The 8,565-nt window shown below is 40.7% G+C and overlaps 1 protein-coding gene across 8 annotated transcripts in view; it reads right to left on the reverse strand.

Moving 5' to 3' along the window:
* The window catches only part of Csgalnact1 (chondroitin sulfate N-acetylgalactosaminyltransferase 1), a 353,381-nt gene that overhangs the window by 218,001 nt on the left and 126,815 nt on the right, over positions 1-8,565 (reverse strand). The window contains exon 1 of one of the 8 annotated variants that reach the window (XM_029554619.1): positions 1,470-1,530. The exons of the other annotated variants lie outside the window; for them this stretch is intronic. The gene's annotated coding sequence lies outside the window, so the exon portion shown is untranslated. Of the gene's footprint in view, positions 1-1,469; positions 1,531-8,565 lie in introns of those variants that run through there. 8 annotated transcript variants of the gene reach the window in all.

Below are 8,565 nucleotides of genomic sequence, written 5' to 3' on the forward strand. Positions count from 1 at the left end.
CTCCTTCTCCTTCCTCCCCTCTTTCCTGCCCCCTCCTCCCTCCCTCCCCTCCTCTTCCTCCCTCCCCTTCGTCCCTCTCATTCATCCCTCTCAGCCCTGCAACTATGCAGACTGTTTTATTGGTCCTACAGTTTTGTTTTTCCAGTATATTGTGTGGTCAGAATCCCACAGTTGACAGCATTTTCAGGTTGATTTCTTTCACTTAGTAACATACATTTTTAGTTTCCTCCCTCTTTAGTCATGGCTTGATTGTTCTTTATTTAAATTAATGGGTTTTCTTTTCTAAAGAGCAGTTTTAAGTTGTCAGAAAAATTGAACAGAAAGTGTAGAGTTCTCACCCATCCCTTCTCCTTGTACACATGTCCTCAATTACTTACATCTTTCATTAGTGTGGTACATTTTTACAACTGTACATCAATATTGATGTACAGCTTCTTAGGGCTTAATGGATTTTTCCCTAAAATATAGACACACAGGTATCCATCCACAGTTTAATTATTTTTTGTTATTTATATTTATTTTTGTGTCTGTGTATGTGTTCCATGTGTGTGAGATACTCGTGGAGTCCAGAAGGGGATGTAAAGATCCCCAGGAGCTGGAGTTAGAGGAGACCGTAAGCCACCTGACATGGATGCTGGGAACTAAACTCGAGCTCTTTGAAAAAGCAGGAAGCACTCTTAACTGCTGAGCAATCTCTCCAGTCCCAGTTTAATTCTTTTTAACATTAATATTCCATTGCAAGAGCATATCACAATCTGTTTATCCAGTCACAAGCTGAAGGGCATTTTGGATGTTTCCAACTTAATTTTAATAATTATGAACAAGGATGCTACAAACATTCATAGGCAGGTTTTTGAGTGGACTTATTTTTAATTTATTTGGATAAATACCAAGGGTCACAGTTACTGGCTTGTGTGCTCAGATTCTGTTTAGTTTTGAAAGAACTTGATAAATTAACAGAACACAGTGGCATGCTATAATCCCAGCACTTGGAAAGTTGATGCAGAGGAGTCTGGAGTTAAAGGTGATCCTTTGCTACATAGTGAGTTAAAGTCCAGTATTGGCTACAGAACACCCTGTCTCAAAAAAAGAAAAGAAAAAGAAAAAGAAACAAAGAAGGAAGTAAGAAAGGATGGAGGGATGGAGCAAAGGAGAGGACTAATGCCATTCTGCATTGACCAGCCTTCATGAGAATTCTTACTCCCCCCCGACCCTACCCCACCCCCTCCATTAAGGGCCTGGTGTCAGTGAGGTTGATTTCCTACATTATAACAGGGACACAGCAGCATCTTGTTTTAAATAAGTGCTTTTCTAAAGCACACTGTTCAACCATCCAAAGCAAATCTTTAAACTGACAGGATTCGGCCCATAATTTTTAGTTCTCAGAATTTCCATCTCTGCTGAGAGACCAAATTTCTTTAAACCAATTAATTCCCATTGCTAAAGGCAGGGCTGGGGTTACATAGTACCTGAAATTCATGGAGCTTCAAAGAGCCAGAGCAAATTTGTCCTTTCACAGCTAATACTAAACTGAACGTTCAGTGGCACCCAGACAGACACCTGAAACACAGAGATAACAAGTGGCTTCTATTGAGCTCCAGCATCATAAAGGCCCCTGTTTTGGCACTTCTGGATCCGACTTTGTTTTACAAAGCTCTCCTCAGACTTAAGCCATTCGTACCAGCCTAAATTACCTCATGTTATTTCTAGGGCACAAAAAAAAGATGTGGGGCAAGCTGGGGGAAGGGAGTCTGGGTTTTTCCTTCTGCCACTTATCCAGGTAGCCTCTGAAGTGTTTTCTAGAACTGGAGTAGCAGAATGATGGAAGCATGGTTTTGCTGTATCTTATCACACCTTCTGTAGCTTACACTTTCAAATAACGATATTTTCATAGTAGTTGTCAAAGCTACATTCACACCTGCATGTTAATATAATGGTTTTGATGGTCATTAACTTCATAAAGATCCAGGCAATAAAGTACCAAAAAAAATCTTGATGTCATTCCATTTCATATTTTTTGTAAATGTGAACTTTCCATCTGTATGACTTCATGTCTATGAAACTTAACATAATCAACAGTCACATAACACCTCTATGCTGAGAAAATATTGGCAAAGATCCTGCCATTGCAAATGGCCCATTTTATATGCCCATTCTTAACAAGCAAGATCAAACCCTGTAAAACAAGTCTTTCTCCTCAACAGCATATCTGCTGTTTATGGAAGCTCCTCAAGAGGTCTTGGAAACGGCCCATAATTAAGTGGCAAAGATGCCGGAAAGTGTTTCCAGACCAAATGGCAAAGCATTTAAGGCAAGCATCAGAAAAGCTCCAGCCAGAAGCCTGACAGTTGTAATACCTACTCTTTGCTTCTGACCACTGCATTTTGTTTTTTGTAAAAATATTTTTAATTATATTTATTTATTTTATGTGTATGAATGTATTGCTTACACATATGTAAGTGCACCCATGTTGTGCAATGCCTGCAGAGGTCAGAAGAGGGCGTCAGATCCCCTGAAACTGGAGTTTCAGAGAGTTATTAGTTGTCATGTAGGTGCTGGGATTCAAACTTGGGTCCTCTGCAAGAACAATCAGTGCTCTTAACCACTGAGCCATCTCTCCAGCCCCAGTGATCACTGTAGTCAGCAGCTTCTCTTTTTAGCTGCTCATGGCAACTTCCTCCAGTGCAAGAAACTTACACAAAACAAAGCCCTCAAATCCCTCAAACCTCCACAGCACTAAGGAAATTCTCCCTGTTGTTATTCTATCCTTCTAAATAGAGTGACATGTTCTGTTGGGGTACTTCCAAAGGAAGCTTGGGGGCTGGGACAGAAAAAAGAGCACAACTTTTAAAATCATCCCATAGAGAAAGCGGGCCAATGGGTATGTGGCTACCACAGCTGAACTAAAAGTTTTCCCCATCCAACCTGGCATCCTTAAGTAACCACGCTATGATGCCTCCAGGACAGCAGAGTTGCAGGTGTCTAATGAAGCACACAGAACTGGGTGGATTTTGTCACACCACCCTTCCCTTTCCCACTCTGCTGCTTGAAAAATAATAGACCAATCCCAATGGGCACTAAGAGAGAAAGTGTCTAACTTCTGTTAGGTGCTGAACGGAATCCCCTCAAAAAGAGAAGCAGATCACAGGGATACGTGCACATGGATGTGTATTGTAGCACTGCTCACAATAAATATATTAGCTATGGAACCAAGCTCTGAATCCATCAACAGAATGAATAAAGAAAACAATGAATTTTTTAAACCACAAAGAATGAAGTTGTGTCATTTGCAGGAAAACGAATGCAGTTGCAGAGAACCATGTGAAGCAAATTAAGTCTGTCTCAATTGTGGGTCCTAGATTTTCTAAATAACAAAAGATCAGGTATCTACACGTGACATGAAAGTAGAAGTGAAAGTATCTAGGGGAACAAAGGGTCCTAATGGGAGGAGTGGGGCTGAGAAGGGGGAAGGTAGCTGGGTATGGGAGTTATATTTGAAATACATTAAGCATTTGCATCAAGATAACCTTGTATAAGAAAATAAAACCTTGAAGAAAAAAGAAACACATTTTGAAGTCCTAATCCCTGCTTCCCCAGAGTATGACACTGGAAATAAAGATGATTGTAGATATAATTAGCCAAGATGAAGCCATACTGGAGTACAGTCATTAATCCTGCGAGTCTAGTGTCCTTATAAGAACATTGTTAGTAAGCTTTCCATTACTGTAACAGAACACCTGAGGTAATGAACTTATAGAGGAAATGTTTCTTTTGGTTCACTGGATGGGAGGTTTTGTTCATATAGAATAGCGTTGGTCTAACATTTATTGTTATAGACTGAATTAGCCCCCCCCCCCAAGTTCACGTTTAAAGCTCTAACACTCAGTGTGATAGTATTTGAGGAGAGGGGGTTTGGGGACATAAGGAGGCTTAAAGGAGCTCATGAGGGTAGAGTACCCAGGAGGGAAGGGGAGCCTTTCCAAAGACATCAGTTTATTCTTTGTCCCAGAAACATGAAGACACACAGAAAACTAAGATTTGTAGCCCTGAACACAGCCCTGCCCAGACCTGAATTGTTCCACGTCTCTATCCTAAGCCTCTAGAATTGTGGGAAAATTAATGTCTATTGTTTTAGCTGACTAGGACAGCCATCATATATCAATGAACTACTTTACATATGCAATTTAATGATGTGGCAATCAGTTATCATCTAAATGAGGACTTCCTCACTGGCAACAAATGTTGACAAGATTGTTTACTGAAGTACCCAGGCCCCTTTGCTTTTGATAATAAACAAGATTAGTTGATTCTGCATTTCGTGGCAATGCCCTGTGTCCTGAAGCTGGCTGACGCAATATGGAACAGGAAGAGAGGAGGGAAAAGAGCTCTCTTGTTCTCTCCAGAGATCACACTGCTGGAAAAAGCAGAGGGGCTGTGGCCAAGCATCTGCCTGAACTCCAAGGTTAGTAATGCCTCATAAAGCCATAGCTGGAGTCAAGGGCCAGGTGGTCCCAGGATGCTTCTCCTGCCCAGCGCCTCTGTTGCCCATTTTCACCTATAACATCTCCAGATGCCTACTGCTTCCAGCTGTTTGCCTGCTGCCCCAGGGAAATCAACTGAGCTGACATCCTCTATCATGAGCAATCTACCTGCTGGAGTCAGGAGGTGGGAGGGAGGATGGATCCAGGCTGCTTCCCTGTCCATCTGTCCTGTGACCTCTGATCTCTATGCTCCTGCCTGCCTCACCTCAGCCATCTCTGAAGCCATTTTTTGGAGTAAGTACTTTTATATGCCTGGTCTTACCTTTCCAAAAGTCAGACCCTCAGCATCTGGTGTTTACTTGTGTCACAGCCACACAGCCAATAGCAGAACCTAGAGTTCTTGTTAAAATTCTTCTAGAATTCTCTATTGAATATAAATAACCGGAGTCTCCCTTTGCAGACGTTTTGCGGTGTTTCCCTCCTTGATTATGGGATGTTGTATGTCCGTGCTTCTATCAGCTATCAGAACCCGAGAGACAATTGTTCCCAGTCTGTCATTCATTAAGGAAACAAGGAGTCAGGTCGAGCCATCTGTTTTCATGAAGGTCAGGAAATGTTCTTCCTTAAGGACTCTCCTTTTTCAGGTTGACAGATAAACCACACCACCTTCTTCTTTTCCACTCAAAAACCTTTCTTCTCCTCTCCATTCTGAGTTACCGATTTTAGTATTTTTGTAACAGCAGCAACCATTCTTTTTATTTACCATAGGCAGTTGGTGGGTTTTTATTTTATGAATTTTCTTTCTAGTTTATGATAATGATCTCTTTTTTTGTATGATTGTGTCATAAGCCTCATTTTCCCTTCTGTTAGGTCTTGATTATTCCCCCACAGGCTGATATTTAAAATAAAAGCATTTAAAACTTTACATTAGCAGAGCAGTTATGGGAAAATAAGCCCAGTATCTAACAGATACTGTTAATATTATCTTATGCACATTAAGTCTAATGCAGCCCATTTAGCTAGCAGTTTCCCTTCAGGGCTAAGCCAATGGTAAAGCTGAGTCTGGCTTTTAAAAAGGTAATCAGCATAAGGGAGGGTCAATCAGAATCAGCTTGTCACTGCTGAGCAGAACTGACTTCCAAGGGTCATTTGCAACTGACAGGAAAAATTACAACCTAAGAATTCTAACCACTGTGTGAAAGTCAACTCTAAACTAACCTTGTCAATTTTTCTTCTTATTTTATCTTTATTGCTTTGTCATTGGCCTATAATAAGTATACATATTCCTATAGTATGACATTATGTTTTGATTTGTGTATATACATTGTGTACAATTTAATAACAAAAAAAAGTCAGTCAGTAAAAACTGGACAAAAAGACCTGAACTGACTTCTTAAAAGATGCCATTCCCATGTTTGTTATAGCATTATTTAGAGTAGTTAAGAAACGAAGTCACCCTAAATATTCATCATGGGTACATGGATAAAGAAAATGTGGTTCATGTATATACAGTGGAATATTAGTTGGCCATAGAAAAGGATGAAATGTTGTCATTTGGAACAACATGGCTGGACAGGAAGACATCATACTGTTGCTGTGTAAGAGACACACTGGGTGCCTGACACAGATATTAGCTGAATTTTTAACAGGATAGTCATACAACTCCCTTCCATGTTACTGAAGCCAGATCAAGGTTAAAAAGGAAGCCAGAAGATAGACAGGGTTACAGGAAGTGGCAGTAGATCGAGCTCACTGGCTTCTTTCAGCTTCTAAGAGGAAGCTTTAGGTGACGGTATAGTCCTTAGCAGAGGATGAAAAGTAGATAGGATAGTCTGAAGGGAAGGAAGGGATAAGGCCTCTCCCCATGTGTCAGTCCACACCACCCATGCCTCCCAACTTGTCTCTGGGTTCAACCAAACCTTAGACCCACCCTTCTTTTTCCTGTAAGATTTTAATCTTGATTGGCTCATTGTCCTAATAAATTATGATTTTCAAGAGCACAAAAAACATTATCATAACATAAAGTACAAGAGAAACTAGTGGAATTGGAATGGGAACAATGGAGAGGCAAACAATAAAGCGGAAAGGGTGCTTGTGGTGCAATTATAGCTGAATGGAATCTAAATGCACGAAAGACTAGTCTCGTCCGGAATTTAAGCAGTTTTCAGAGGCCTTTCAAGAAGTGATTACGTAAGAGTACTGAAAAGGATGGATCGAAGGGAGGTACCACTGAGGGCCACTGGTGGAAGCCAACAGGTGCAGCGTGAATCCATCACTCACCATTACAAAAGAGCAGAACCAGGCCTCTGGGAAGATATATTTTGTTTTTGTGAATCCAATAGACTATCAGTGCTTTTATAGACCGCAGGTTGATACGAAAGCACATAAAAACACTTAGATAACTTCCAAGGTCATCAAAACCACCACGTATAATTTGGCAAAGGCTTTTAATACTACAAATGCCTACCTTTTATTCATTTTTTTTTATGGCTCACCAATAAACAGTGTGTTGTGGTAATCCATTCTATAATGAATCCACTCTGTCTCTAAAGAATCTGAAAAGGAAAAATTAGGAGCAATGGAAACATTTTCCTAGCTGCTCTAAAAAGATAAAATTAAAGAGGCCCATTATCTGGTAATGAAAATGGTCTACTTAAATGAAATCATATTTTCAATAGGACCAACAACTGGCTTTCTGTTCAAATGGGAAAGGAGAAAGGCATAGCACTCTTGTGCTTGGTTAGGAAGGGTTATGTGGAAGTAATGATGGTTAAGTATGTCTACCCACAGGGTCTGAGGGTTTTGTCTCTTTTTAATTAGTGGGAATTTTGCTCACAAATCATAGCTCTTTCCCCTTTTTTTTTTTTTTTCAAGATAGGGTCTCCCTGTAGCCCCAATTTGCCTGGAACTTGCTATGTAGACCACGCTGGCCTTGATCTCACAGAGATCTGCCTGCCTCTGTCTCCCCGGAGTGCTGGTTTTGCAGGTGTGCACCACCATGTCCGGACATATTCCTTTTCTAATCATCTCATTCATCTCACTAGTAACCAGTCCCAGGAAAAAGTCAGAGAGCTGTTATATCTACGACATCACATCTATAGCAATGTGGAGGTTGACTGCATAAAACCAGGCACCCTGGGGTCATGGTGCTCTATTTCCAGCCTAAGTGAGAGCCACTAGGCAGGACAGGGAAAAAGATGCCCAGGAAATGTGGAGGCTGGAAATCTTCAAAATAGGAGACTAATACTGAGGGCTACAGCATCACAGGACCTTTGGGAGTCAGGAAGCTGAGGCTGTGATAACATGTTTGACAAAAATGTTGCCTTCCTTTTCCACCTCCAAGAAACAGGGCTGCTTTACATAACTAAACCATAGGCAATATCCAACTGCTTGATCCACATAAACAAACGGTAAAATATGAAGTGTTTCCTGAATTTGCAGTGATATTTTCATGTGTTGTCCCAATACTCATTGGAGACAGTTACTTTTAAGAAATTCCAATGGACTCTCATATGAACATTTGAAAATTGGCCAGTTCTGGCTTTTTTCTAGTTCCCTGTCTGGAACTTGTAATGCTAGTTAATTACTCTTGCCTTTATTTCTCCTTCACGTCTCCTATTCACAACTCAAGGACCTTCTTTCCCCCTTACAGATAAGAGTTATGCAATTTGGGAGTCTTTTAGATAGACCCACTGAAGGGGTACTCCAATTGCCTCACCCTGTATCCCTGTTCAGCATGGAAGAAGCCAGAGCAGTCTGCGTTCTGATTCCCTATTGGCAATTTGGGTAACCCCTTCAGAGGATGGTGTGATAAGAATAGGAGCTAGGAATTGGCTAGGCAGTCAGGGTAAAAAGACCCCAAAGAAATGTAGCCTATTTCTTGGATAAAACTCACAATGTCCTTGGGCCTGTTAGCAACATACTCTGTTTCAAACGCCAAACACGTCTAAAGTATTTGGGAGCTTGTATTTAGTCCTTAAAAGATTTTAGGGTTACCTCTTCAGAGTGGGGAATGTTAGAGTACCCAAAAGCCCCATAAAAATAAATAAATGAAAGAAGAAAGAAAAAATAAAAGAAAAAAGTG

The sequence above is a fragment of the Nannospalax galili genome, unplaced genomic scaffold (assembly GCF_000622305.1).
Source record: "Nannospalax galili isolate Female #2095 unplaced genomic scaffold, S.galili_v1.0 scaffold291, whole genome shotgun sequence".
In the NCBI taxonomy this organism is placed as follows: Eukaryota; Metazoa; Chordata; class Mammalia; order Rodentia; family Spalacidae; genus Nannospalax; species Nannospalax galili.